Below are 14,558 nucleotides of genomic sequence, written 5' to 3'. Positions count from 1 at the left end.
AGATTAATTATCCTTACATTTCTGTGCAAGCTTTCATCTGAAGTGCATCATGCAACTGTGGTATATGCAGCCCATTGCTCTTTTTCACCCTTCATCCTGACATGATCTATCACAGTGCAGTCTTCTTGGATTGGCCATTGTCACATGTGCTTGGCTTATGGTCATCAGTCTCTGAAAGGACTCAAGCGTGGCGGACTTTGGATGCTTCCTCATGCAGAACTCCCATGCACAGGAAACAGAAAGCGGTCCTTCAGGTTGGGCAGTTCAAGACAAAAGACAGTCTAGTGTGTATGTGCTGAAGGAAAATTCTGCATTATACATGCTAGGGAAAGTTTTTTTTTAAATCCTACCAATATCATTCTTCCTTTATACAGGTCTATTCTATAGTCACACCTGAAATAATATGTATACTTCCGGTGACTACATCTAAAAAGGTGCCATAGTCTGGTCTCTCTTCTTTTTTACCTCTCCAGCAGACTTCGATGAAACCTTAGAAGCACCATCTTTTTATCTGAGCGCTAGAGGTTACAAAACAGCATAAATCAAAGGAACAATTCTTTAAGATAGGCAGTGTAGCCTCTTCCCAGGTGAAGAGCTGAATCTACACTGAAACACCCCCTCCTTGTCTCCCTTTCAGGAAGATTCCTACTCCACGTTCAGAGTGGTTCACTCTGCTTGAGGATCAGAAGGCGAGAACATCAAATGCTTCTTAATTGGTCTTTTCATTTCTCTTGTCATCTCCTGACTGGGTCAAGGGACGGCCCCTCAGTCTCCACCCCTCCCTGTGCTGAATTGTTTTCCTCCTCTTCCAAGGCAGACTTGCTCTTGCACTTTCTCTGAGAATCTTCGTTAAGGTAACCCTGAAACTATGAGGTCTTCTGCTGTCCTCTGCCCCTCCACCTCCTCCTCTGAATCTCAAGAATCTATCTGAGAAGACTGTAACTTGGGAGAGCTGCCCCATCCCTGTCAAAGGAATATTGTGGAAATAGGAAAAGTGCAGAAAGGAACACCAAAATGATCGAGGAGCTGAAGCCAGGCTCGTATAAAGAAAGGTTGCAATGCCTGGGGCTGGATAGCTTCAGAAAAAGGATGACTAAGGGTACAGATGAAATAGGTCAACACAATTAGCATGCTGTGGAGAAAGTGGAGAGGGAGGTGTTGTTCTCCCTATCCCTTAATACTAGGACCCGGAGTCATCCCATGAAGCTGCTTGATGGACATGCAGCATAAATTGAAGGAAATGCCTTTTGGAACTCACAACCGCAAAATGTAGTGATGGTCACTAAATTGGATGGTTCTTTTTAAACCATCAGACAAGGTCATGGAGGATCAGACTAACCATGGCTACCACCCTTGATAGCTATATGCAGTGTGTTATATGCATAGTGCCTTTAGTATCAGAGGCAGTACACCAGCATAACCAGTTGCTGGGGGACACAAGCGGAAGGATGCTCTTGCATTCAGGTCCCGTTTGTGGGTGTTGTGCATGTGGTTGTTTGGCCACGGTGTGACCAGAATGCTGGTGTAGATGGACCCTCAGTCTGGCCTTCTTAACTCATAATTGATGTTGATGGGGGTCATGACGACAAAGTTAGTTGAACCAGTTCAGGACAAATTAGGTTTTTGAAAATGGACCTACTAGATTCCACAAATGAATCAACTCATTTCAAATTTCCACCACATCACTGCTCAGCAGAAACCCATTTTATACCATTGTGTCTTATCAATGGACAGGTTGAAGAGAAGTGGAAGTTCTTCTATGAGATGCATCCTCTGATAAGCTCAGGTGGGCTTTATCCTCCAATATGGCAAGACTTACTGGTGTTAAAATGAAGGTGCCTTGCATGAGTCGTGGTGATGGGACACAAGGGGTAAGAACATAAGAATGTAAGAGAAGCCATGCTGGATCAGACCAAAGGTCCATCTAGTCCAGCACTCTGTGCTCACAGTGACAAATCAGCTGCCACATCATCCCTCAAGCATGATGGGTTCAAGACCTCCTCCTGCCCAAGCTCCTCAGCAACTGGTTAAAATGTCTTTCATGGTTCAGTGCTATGCATACACCAGTTGCTGAGCAGCTTGGCCAGAAGAAAGTCTCAGTCTGATCTAGCATGGCTTTTCTTAGGTCCGTATTCTGCCCACTGCATCCACCCCAAAGTCTTCCTTGGAGGGCTGCTCCTTGAAGTATCCCATAGGATCTGGGGGGTGCTATCGAGGCTGAGGCAAACAGCATTTTTTGTTCCATGAGCCTCTTTAAGTTAACTTGTTTTAGACTGCATGACATTGTCTGTTTCCTCAAAACAACAATCAGTTCTTAAACATTGCTTTGCTTCTGACAAAGCACAAGTTGCCCTAGGTCTTTTCAAATTGCACAATGGGAAATTTAGGACAACAGGGAACTGTCAGTCAATGCAAATCTTATCAGGGTAACAGGAGTGACAAGAGAAGCAAATTCAGCATTTAGCAAGCACGACTTTCAGGTGATGCCAAAATTATTCTTAAGACAACGTGGGTCAAGGAAACTGTGTAGGAGGGTGAATTATAAAGAAATAGAGGGGGAGATACGTTTGCAGAATAAAAGTGTGCCACTGCAAAGAAGAAACATTTCATGGTGTTCCATGTGTTCTTTCACATTAACTCCTGCTTGCTCAGCAAGAAAGAACTGCTTGGCAATCCAAAGGAGGGCCAAATTGCATCTATCATGGATCATGCGGGTTGCCACTGAATGCAGGATTTTTCTTCCAGAAAGAACAAACTGGAGAGGGAGGGACTCTGGATCAGGAAAAGGGTCTTTGCCCCTGCTGGGGACCAATCTGGGTTTGCCCCTACCTGCTTTTTACAAGAGTGGAGGCTCCCATTTAATCAGTTTGAAAAGTATGCCATTGCTCTGTAAGCGTGTGTGAGGGGAGAGGCATGCTTTACAGTGGTGACAACAAAGCATTCTTCACATGCTCTGAGGAACTCTGTCATTACTTCGTTTCTCTTGGCACTTCAGAATACTGTGCCATGATTTCAGTGATTGAATTCCAAGCCATGGATGACTCACCAGGAGTGAAAACCGAGCACTGTTCCCATGTGAAGTTACGTGTATTGCATAACCTGGAGCTCCTCTTTGCGTACACAGTGAGCATCCAGTCTAGTCACCTGGTGTCGTGCCTCAGTGTCTCTCATCTGTTAAATGGGATCAATGTCCTCAATATGGTCGATGGGCATAAAAGCGTCCGATATGTATTTGAACTGCAGCATAGAGTGCAGCTAGCTCACTTACTATACAGAATGGACCAGTCTCTTGCTCTTGCTCTCTTGCTCTTGCTCTCTTGCTCATTATAGACTGCTCAGATAGATTTGTCTGATTCTGCGAAGGAGGTAGAGGAATAAGAGGGAGGGCAGGAATTTCCTGGTTCGAGGATACCTAGTGCAGTTTCTCAGGCAGAACATGAGAATTGGCCAGCTCTGGAAGAGATGGAAGGGTTTTCAGAGGAGGGCAGACACAAGACCCAGACCTTGGCTTGGTAAGGAGGCCACGGGAAAGCACCCTGCACAGTTAGAGTGTCCCTGGAGTTCTCACTGTCTCCTCCTCGAGCAGCAAGATCCACCACAAGGGTGGAGGCAGAAGCTTTACTGAAAGGGAAGGACTAAGGGGAAGGACTAAGGGGAAGTTTCCAGTTTGGATTCAACTCTTCACATGGGCAAATGCTTCTCCCTCAGCTTTGGCAGAAGGCTGTTAAGAGTTCATATCATTCCATAATCTGTTAAATTTCAATAGAGGAACTGCACTTCAGAGGATTGTCTTGAGTTTGGCAACCAGAAGGAAAGAGGGAAGCAACCAGCTCACAGCATCCCTGGTGCTTCTTAGTGGTTGAACTTTGGGAGAACTCCTGACTCTGTCTTTGAGGATGACCCTGGTTAAGTCACTGGAGCTGAGAGCCGGTGCCACCAGCAGGACATCTCCACAGCTTTTGTTACTGGCAGCAAGGCAAGCAACTGATGCCAGTAGTTGGGGCATGTTGTCACTGCCCCTTTTTCCTTTCGCCCCGCCCACCACTGCAATGCACCCCCAACAGCTTATCTGGAAAGAAGCCTGGCCCTTGGACCGAAAGAGGAGGACACCTCTGCAATTGGTGTCCCCCAAATTGCATCCCTCATTTGTGCCACATTCAAGGAGAAGAAGCCCTCATAGACAGCTCCTCTGCAAGGTTTGTGAACGGCCCATGAAGCCCTAGATCTCTGCCAGCTATTTCCAATTTGGAGCTTCTCTGCGTATCAGCAACTGCACCCTTCAGATCGCCCGGAGGAGAACCGCCAAGTTTTATTGACTCCTCCAAAGTCCTCATTTCCAAGTTGAAAAGAGGACAGCTCCACCAACTGCAGCAAGGCAGGAGAGAGGACAAAACTGGTGGGGTGCAGTGAAAGGGAACAGTAAAATAAAATTTAAAAATAGGTTTCGAAACAAAGGCAGTCATTGATCAGAACGATGGGATGGATATTCTGAGGCCTGGGGTGAGAAAAGAGATTGATGCTGTTCCTCTCATTAAAATGTAGTGATCCAACACAGCCTTGAAGTTAGGAACATCTGACAAAAGGAGATCATTAGAAACTTGGAAATATATGTCACCAGTGTGACAGTTTCTTCCTTGCCAGCTATTTCTTCCCCGTAGCCCTTCCACAGTAGCCACTGACAGAGAAGCCAGTTGAAGGAAAGAAGGCTTAAGGGGAAATGCTGTGCAAGCTTAGATGGAGCTCCCAGTGTGGCCCATGCTGGGAGCTGCTGGCCCCTTTTCCTGCCTGAACTTGCGCAGGATTGCGTCTTAGCCTGGCTTTGATGTGGCTGTCCTTGCTGCCTGCTGCCAAGTTGCCCTCAACCTATGGCAACCCTATGAATGAAAGCTCTCCAAAACGTCCTGTCCATGACAGCCCCGCTCAGCTCCTGTTTCCTTGATGGAGTCAATCCAGCTCAAATTTGGTGTTCCTTTTCTTTTTCTGCCTTTGACTTTTCCTAGCATGACTCTTCCCCCGAGAATTTTGCCTTCTTATTCTGTGCCCAAAGTTTGACAGCCTCAATTCTATAGTTTTTCCTTCTAGTGAAAACTCTGGTTTGATTTGAACTAGAACCCACTGGTTCATCTTTCTGTCAGTCCAGGGTATTTGTGAAGCTCTTCTCCAGCACCATGTTTTGACTGCATCTATTTTCTTCATGTCAGTTTTCTTCACTGTCCAGCTTTCCATACATGATCTTGGCCTTGGTCTTTAGCGGAAATGCCCTGCACTATTTCTAGTTCCTTCATTGCTGCTCTTCCAAGTCTTAGCCTTCTTCAAATTTCTTGGCTTTTCAATTCAGACTCCAGCTGAACCAATGACTGAGTCAAGGTGTGCAAAATCTTTCACCATTTCCTCTTTTTTAATAGTAAAGTTCTGCAATTCTGCAGTCATGATTTTTGTTTTCTTAATATTAAGCTGCAGTTCTACTTTTTCATTTTCTTCTTTCACTTTTCTCAGCAGTTGTTCCAAGTCAACACAGCTTCCTATCAGTAGTATGGGATCCTCTGATATCTTAATTTGCTGACAATAATTTATTATATTAAATTATTGCCTTCCACCTATTTTCACTTCTTCCTCTGATTGTAATCCAGCTGTCCTTATGATAGTTCTGTGTACAAACTGGACAGGGAAATAAAATATACCCTTGTCTGATGTGTTTGCCTGTAGGAAACCCTTCTGTTTCTCCATATTCTCTCCTAACAGTTGCTTCTTGTTCACAAAATGGGATAAGCATCAGGACAATCAAGAGCCCCTTTCTTTCCAAACCATCTATAGCTTCTGGTGATCCAAGAAGCACAGACTGATCTTCTTGTGAAATTCTCTGGCACAGCCAGGATAGATAAAAGGGGGGAAATGACTTGAGGTTCTATGATGGAGGCAAGGAACCTCTTTTCTGTTGAGGGTCACATTCCCTTTAGAGGAGCTAGTCAGGAGCTGCATGCCAGGATGAATGGGGCCAGAACCAAAAGCAGGTGGGGCCACCCCTTTCCCCTCTCCCTCTTTGCCCTCCCCCCATTGGGCTTCTGGGGAGGGAGGGATCGTGCTTGCCAATGGTCCAGCCTGACTGCTTGCAGAGGATTTCTGACTTGAAATGGAGGGTTGCAGGCTGCCCATCTCTGCTCTGCAAGAGGGGAGGCCCATGACTCCTATGTTACTGGGACTCCTCATACATTGCAACTTAAAAAAAAAAAATTATAGGAACCTCTGGGGCTCCCTAGTGGTGAACCTATTTGGGGGACAACATTCAGCACCATGGACAGCTCAAAAGACAATCTACCATGGATGAGGAGTCCTGAGGAGGGAAGGGTCACCAGGTTCCCTGACTGTTATAAATCGGGGCACAGATGAAATGGACTCCCTTTCCAGGTGGCCTTTTTACAGATTCAGCGAAGGGAGTTCATTTATTTTATTTATTGTTATTCTTACCTTATCCCTTCTTGTTCAAGCAACACAAAGTGGCTTGCATGATCCTCCTCCTCTCCATGTTATCCTCACATCGACCCTGCGAGGGAGGTTAGGCTGAGTCGGTGATCAGGCCAAAGTCACCCAGGGCGCTTCATGGCTGAGCAGGAATCAGAGCCTGGCTCCCCCGAGCACAAGCACCGCACCACACTGGCCATCCTGCACTGGAAGGACCTGGAAGGAAGTCACGGGGCTGCGTCGTCCGGCCATCAGGAGTGCGCCCCCATGGTGCACTGCAGCACTGTGTGTGATCGGCCATGTGAAGAAGCATGACACCTGCACCACCCCACACCCTTGCCCAACAGAGTTCGCAGGGCGGCGTTGCCCCACACAATTTCGGGGGTGGGTGCGTCCCTGCACAGTGCGCTCTCCCTACACACTCTTCCAGCCATGAAATGGGCTGAATGAGCAACCCAAGGATCAGGAAGGCAATTCTCTGAGCTGATGAGGAGGCCCTTAAGAAGGAACCTGGAATCCTCAGGCAGGTATCCCAAGGCCAACCAGCCTGATGTCATCTCAAGCTTACCAGACCCTACAATCTGATCTGGGCCTCCCTCCATCTGCCACTTCCAAGGGAAGCCCAGAAAGAGGCAACGCTGAGGAGGCCCTTTTCAGGAGCGGCTCCCAATCGCCACCGAGGCCCTCCTGGTATCAACACTGGGAATAGGATTGTACTTAGTCAATAAATAAATAAACTGTCATATTTTGGGCATCAGGTTAAAACTGCCCTCTATTCCCAGGCATTTCATGGCATTTGATGAGTTATATCTGCTGCTTTAGTTAGGTCTAGTTTTTAATGAAAAACTGTTTTTTGTATATTGGAATTTTTAGCTGTTTTAAATCTGCATCCTGGAATTATATGCTGCATTTTCTTACACTGGTATTTTAATTGAATGTTTTGTATTTGATTAATTGTTGTGAACCACCCAGAGAACTTCAACTATTAGGCACTCCAGGCGTAAATACATAAATTTGGAAAGGGGAGAAGTGAAGCTGGTTTAGTGTGAATGTCAATGGCGCATATGTGTATGTGAGTATACATAGAACTGTGTGTGTGTGTGTGTGTGTGTGTGTGTGAAGGGTGAGTATGTGCAGAGATGGGGTCCAAGAAAGCACCTCAGGGAGACACGCGCCAGGAACAAAGATGGCCTGATCCTCTTTGAGCCCCAGACCTACCACCTACTGTGGTTGTTGAGAGCTAGTTCAGACCGCAGGGCAAGCAAATATCCAGCTACCCCCATGCCTTTAACTGTGAACTGCCCTGGGGGCAGCGGCCAACAGGTGGGGCAGGGAGAGAGCCATCTTGCCCCCTGAATCCGAGCCATTCTGAGATACACTTCCCTGTTCTTCCACACCAGTTGCCAAATCTGAAACACCTTCACAGTCCAGAAGAACAATTTTGGCAAAACAAGCTCCCTCTGGATACCCTGTGTTTCTACTGTCTTATCTCTGTATATCAGTTCCTTGAGGAAAGGCATTTGAAGAGATATTTGCATAAGTAGCTTGAGCAGAGAATGCCTTGGGAAGGATGGGAAAGAAATAGATAACTTGTTTTTAAATCCTTCTCTGAGCATCTCTCATGAAAGAAACTCTATATTTCTAAAAGCAAAACAGAAAACAACACACACACACACACACACACACACACACACACACACACACACACACACGGTCCTCAAACACTTTTAACCATGTTGCTTTTTGAAGCACAGCATAAATCAGTGCATCTATTCAGCTGGCTTTTACAATATTGTCATTGGCTTCACTTGTTCTCATTTAGTGTTGAGCTACATGGCTGTTTGTTTTCCAACAGTTTGCATCTCCTCTGATGAGCAGCCCAGCTAAGGCCTCTGCTCTCCTGATGTACTGCCAGGAAACTCATGCTCCAAAAAGGGACCATCTTTTTGTCACATACAAAGAAGAAAACAAAAGAACCTGTCCATTTCCGTTTCTCCTACATTTGGGTTTTAACATTCCACAGTTTTTCTCTCCCCAGTAAGAAGAATTTTGCAGATCTGGGAAACAAAATCCTACAAGGAATGAAACAAAACAGCATTCTCATTCATTTGAACCTGGCAGATTCTCCCAGTGAGGAGAGGGTTTTGTTTTTGTCTGCCAACCAGGTTGGTCTTAAAAATAGGAAGCCTGCCAGGGAAAAATGTAGAAAGCCTCATTCTACATTATATGACTGAAATACAGGAATTAAACCCCAGACTTTTAAGAGCAAAACACTCAAAGCCTGAGACCTAAAACTATGAATATGTAGGTTTTAGTCTCTCCAACATTCAACTTGTTAAAACCTTCCTCCTCTTCTTCCTCCTCCTGTCCCAAATATGGAGACCTTTGTGAGCATAGCTAAATTCTCATCAAAACCAAACTGAAACAAAATTCTCACCAGTCCCTAATTTCTGCCAGTGTCTGTGAGATGCTGCTGCCCATGTCCCCATGTGGTAGTACACAAATATGCAGATGCTTCCAAACCTGAACTGACCTTGCCCACGGATCCTCGCCACAGGATTACTCTGGGCAGGAAGGAATCTAGAGAGCTCCTTGCTGTGGCTACACCTGGCCTGAGAAGCCCTGCTCTGGCCATGCTCTTTGCTCCTGATTCCCGGCTTGTTCTCTGGTGCCAACTCCCCATTTGCCCTGTGGTCCTGGCTGTGTTGGATACTTGGAGGAGATTCCTCGAAATCAGTGGGTCCCATGTGGGATGATGCCCAGTAATGAAAAGACCCAGGGCTCAATCCCACCAGACAAACATAAGTACATCAATTTGCATATGTTAATTTATTTGTGCTTTAAAGTCTGTGTGTGCATGGGGGAATGTCTTTAAAGAACCTTGTCTCCTACTATTTATAAAAGCAGATGTACAGATGGGGAAAGAGAACATTCAATTTCAGAAAAATCTAATTCAAAAATTTCAGAAAATCTCAAAACTCAGGCAAAACGTTTGGAAGAGAAGAAGGAGAAGGAGAAGAAAAGGAGAAGGGAACGGGAAGGGAAGGGGAAGGGAAGGGTAAGGCAAAAAGCCAGCTCATCCAGGAGTAGCAGAAGCAACAGGGATCATTAGGGCCCTTGTTCCTTCATTACAGCAAGGACCCATGGACAACAGAGCAGTGGGGCAGATGGCCTCTCGGAGAATTAGGGCTCCTGCTCTAATAGGTTGCCCCCCAACAGCATCACCAGATCCCATTAATTTAAATGTGCACTCTAAGTATGAACACATTTAGCCTGCTCATAGGCAGAACCAGGTGGGAACATTCCATTTCCCCCAAAGTTGACTTTGAGAGGAGCAGAAAGTTCTGTTAACAAGTTTCTCTTAAGGTTCTGCCTAAATCTATCCTGCTACAACTCTGGGTAGCAGAGAAAAAGCAAGGAGTTGTGTGACAGCCCTTCAGTAGCCATTTGGGAGAAGCAAGAGGGGACTGCAATCCAGCCATGATCCAAAGGCAAATGTCATGGTGCCAAAATATCAGCACAATCTGGCTTGAAGCCTTGGCTCCCCAGGAATAACTGAGCCCCAGGAAAGGCATTTATGCCTTTGGGGAAGTGGAACACAGCCTCCATGGAAGCGGAGAAGCTACCACTTGACTGGCAGCCAGAGGAAAGGGCTGGACCCAGAAGGTGGTGTGGCCATCTGGGTAAGCCCACTGGGCCAGATACGGGCCCACACCCACAGCCCCACTTCTTTGGCTCCACCTTCTGGAATTTTCCTGGAGCTGAATTCTGCTTTTTGGCTTCACTGTGCTCGGAGCAATGTGCTCCTTCATTTCCCATATAGTTCAGTCCATTTTTCCCCATTGGGGGTTGGCTGAATAGTGCATAATGAATACAGTTTTTATGACTTAACAATTTCTCTCCCCACATCCTTTGCTCTTTCATTTTATAAGTTCTGTCGGCATAGAAAAAGAACAGCAACAATTTGGTGACTAATCTGTATCATAGGGTGCAATTTCTGATTTGGATAGCATGAACAGGATTAGGATGTTAACACATTCCCATATCAAACTAGTTTATCCTTCTTATTACTATTATTCAATCACATTATGTGTAATTCACCAGCCTCAGATTTTCATTTTTAACTTTCTGATGAATTCAGCCTAGATTGAAGATTACAGACCGTGACCAGACTAGCAAAATTTCTTTCAGTAACAGAATCAGGGCATGGGCCCTTTCCCAAAGAAACTTCCAGACAATGAAGGATGGGCATAGGGAGGGAATGCCTGCTTCAGATCAGTTCAGAACAATATGAAGGAAATGTGCAAAAAATATTCCATGGCTTAGTTGCTTTCAGATCCTACCTTCAGAACCTCCAAAGACATCAGCAGGGAAGATATGGAAAGACCAAGCTCAGGTACCAGTGAAACAGAACTAACGGTCTCTTTTTAGGTATTCATTAGGGGGTATTATTGAAACTATATGGGCAGAGATGGGTCTGAATAGAAATGGATACAGAAATAGAAGTAGATCAAGGCAGTTTCCATTCTTTTCAGACTTGAGAGACAGAGATTGAGATCAGAGAGTTCTAGCAGTAGTTTCAACAAGTCTACGGACAGGGGGCAGTGGGTGGAAAGGCAGCTTAGAGCGTCCACAGGCCAATATTTTTGCTGCTGTGAAATTTTATCCATTGTTCCTTATGAGCCCATAATATGGATGCTGCCGCAAAGGACTGAGATCACGGCATTCTCCAATTAGCCGAGAAAACTGGTCCTTCTGTTCCCCTGACCCTTTGGCTTGGTGGCCAACCTGCACCTTTCAGTTCCACGGTACTGTGGAAGACAAATGGTATTGCTGACAGCAATTTCAATGTTATCCATAAACATACAGGTGCATATGGAGATCATTTGTCCCTCTGGCATGTCCCTCTACCATGTAAAAAATGGTATGTTTTAACTGGTGGTGGTCCTCACTCTTCATTCTTGGGTAGGGCTGTACCATATCAGCTATATTTCTAAGGTGAGGTAAAATTACCTGGGGAACAGGCAAAGTGGGGGAAGAATCAGATCAGCCACTATTTTGCTTCTTGCAAGCACCATTGTTTGGAAGCACTTCCTGGCTTTTGGAAAATTCAAAATGGTGGCTGCCATGTTTAAAAAATGGCTGCTTCTTTTGCCATTTACTAGGGTATGCCATTACCAGTGCAGCATCTACAAAGAAATGGACACGTTCATGAGGAAGGTAAATTGTTCCTCCAACAACAATTTACTTTCTTGAGAGTTGAGTATTAAGTGGTATTTGAGAGCTGAATGTGGTAAAGTGTCCAGTCAAAGAAAGATGGTGATTGTAGCTGGCTTGTTAAAAATATAAAATCACAGCAAGCTATCCCCAGAAAACCTGTTTTGAAACCGTAAATGCTAGAAAAAACATTTCTCTTTCCACCTTCTCATCTTTTTAAATATTTGGCCTTTTTTCTTTCTTTTTATAAGAACATCTTGTAAAAGAAAAACAAAAACCACAACCTCCAAAGATATTTTATTTGCATTTTATTTATTTCAGCAGGCCTGAAGGCTGAAAAGCATGCCTGTGCCATTTACATTTTGTGGAGCAGAAAGAATCAGATGCTAAAAAGTCCGATCTTTTGCCTTTCTAATCAGAAGCAAGCCCCACTGAATTCAACGGAACTGATTCCCAAATAGATGTGGTGAAGAAAGATCAAAATTTTCTGGGGGAAAACCGTAAAGAGCAGGACCGTTTCAGGAAACACTTCCTCTTTGAATCACCATGTCAGTTTCTTGAATTGTTGGCTGCAATTTTGCTTCTCCCCAGCCGTGGTCAGGCAGAGGTTTGCTTCCCTGCAGCAGCCTTCACCACAGCTGGCTGTCAAATTAGGGGAAGTGCAGCCCAATACATATGGAGTGCACCATGCCCAGCATGGCAGCCATTTTCTCACTGGGCAACCCCTCCATGGCAGACATTTTGTGAGATGCTTGTGGCACTAGCAGCATTCCAAGTGAGTCCTCCAGCCAAAAGAAGGCAGGAGGGACTGTTCCATTCAGTCCTGCTGTTCATTGTGGGAATCTCGCCATTAGAGCATCCATGAGAAAGGGTCACCTAATCTCAGCTCAAGTGCTTACAATGAAAGACGACCATTTCCTGAAGCAACGTCATTCACTGTCAAACGGCCCTCACTGTACCATTAGGATGATTCTACTAATATCAGAAACTTAAAGACTGCTATTATGTCTCCCTTTAATCTTTTCTTCTCCCTCTCCCCACATTGTTTTATTTCCCTCTCCCCCCCCCCCCCGCCCACACACACACAGAGGCTATGATCTGTGAAGGAAATACGTGGGTTACTCTGGGCTAAGTAAATCTAAGATGGGATCCTATGCAGATTTAGATAGGGAAAAGGCCCACAACTCCCACCATCCCCGAGCCAGCCATCCTGAGGATTCTGGGAGACCGTTTCCTCCCCTAAATGTTCACTTAACAGGCACTGGGTTGTCCTCCTGGTTGTGTTAGTGAGTGCAACACTTCTTGCACCGCCTGCCCTTTGGAGTTCATGCTGGTTACATTTAACCTTTGCTTGCCTTTGGCTTTCTCAGGCAATTTCACCTTGACATGCTGACCACTGGCTGCTACCTCCTGGTGCAAAGTGAGTTACTGTGCTGTATGGAGCTGCATCGTGCAGTAGAGACAGGGAAAAGTCTCCACTCATGGCAGTTATTCCAATCACGCTGCCACCGAAGGCAAGGAATCACTCTGATGGACAGGAACGAGGTCTTTTAATCAACACACCTACAGAGGAACCAGTCACTAGCCAGTTGCAGAGGGTACGGTTTGGACACACCTTATTCAGGTCCCCTTCAGAGTGCTGCAGTCATTTCTGGGTGCCAGATTTTGAGAAGGACACTGAAAGCTGCAATGTGTCCAGAGAAGAGCAGCCATGATGGTGAAGGCCCCAGATACAAAGTTGGAAGGATTGGAAAAGCTGGGTTTGTTTGGCCTAGAGAAGATTAAAGGAGATATCACAAGGGTCTTCACACATCTGACAGGTAATTGCACAGATGATCAGACAGACTTGCTGCTGTAGGCAGAACCAGAACAAATGGGTGGAAATTGCAGGGCGGATTTATGAGAAATTTCCTAGCGGTGGACACTGTTCAATAGGAGGTAGTGAGCTGTCCTTTGCTGAAGATGCTTCAACCGAGGCTGGATAGCCATTCCTCAGGGTTGCTGGATAGAGAGAAAGCACCATTGCTCAGAGAAAGAGCACATCATCAACATGCATCCGTTTCTGCCATCTTCCAGTGAAACAGGATCAGGTAACAAGCAAAGACTTCTACCCAAGACCCTGAAGAGGTGTTTCTAGAAGCTAGACAATGGTGGACTTAGTGGACAATCTGTCAGGCATAAGGCAGCAACTGGCACTTGCACATCAACATCTCGTAGCTCCCTTCCAATAGAGGCCCACCTAAAACCAACATGGCAGACAACCAGCTGGACCAGTGGCTGTGCTGTAATGAATCTCTGGAAGCATCAGACTGGTCTGAACCAGTAGTGCAGTTTCTACATGTAGCAAAAAAACGCTCGGTGTTCTGCTAGAAGTGATCTGCTCCCTTAAACTTACAAGCTCAAGAAAGAAAGAAAGAAAGAAAGAAAGAAAGAAAGAAAGAAAGAAAGAAAGAAAAGAAAGAAAGAAATCTTCACAAGAATATAAAGAATGCATTTCTACTGCCTGCCAGCAATACAAGTAACTGCAAAATAAGTTCAAAAATATAAGTTTAAACCAGGATTTGTGAAGGGGAGTTCTGAAAACTTATAGGTGGTAGAAGTATTTCTTTTTATCCAGTACTCTGGTGTGCTGTCACAGTGCTTTTGATGCCTATTTGCCTTGGGGGAAGCCACCAAGGGATAATGTAAAATACAAAATCCTAGAACAATGGTTTTTCAGCACCACCCTACACAAGAGTTCAGTGCCTACAGCGTCTGGCCACAGGTGTCCATGTTGCTAGGCCTTTATAACAACCAGATTTCCTGTGTATATTGAAACTGTGACTGGCCTTAGGGAGCACCCATACTACCCCTAACCCTGACAGTCACTGAGGAAGACTGGC

This window comes from Varanus komodoensis, unplaced genomic scaffold (genome assembly GCF_004798865.1).
Source record: "Varanus komodoensis strain SLA01 unplaced genomic scaffold, ASM479886v1 scaffold4, whole genome shotgun sequence".
In the NCBI taxonomy this organism is placed as follows: Eukaryota; Metazoa; Chordata; class Lepidosauria; order Squamata; family Varanidae; genus Varanus; species Varanus komodoensis.
Note: the sequence above shows the minus strand (reverse complement) of the source record.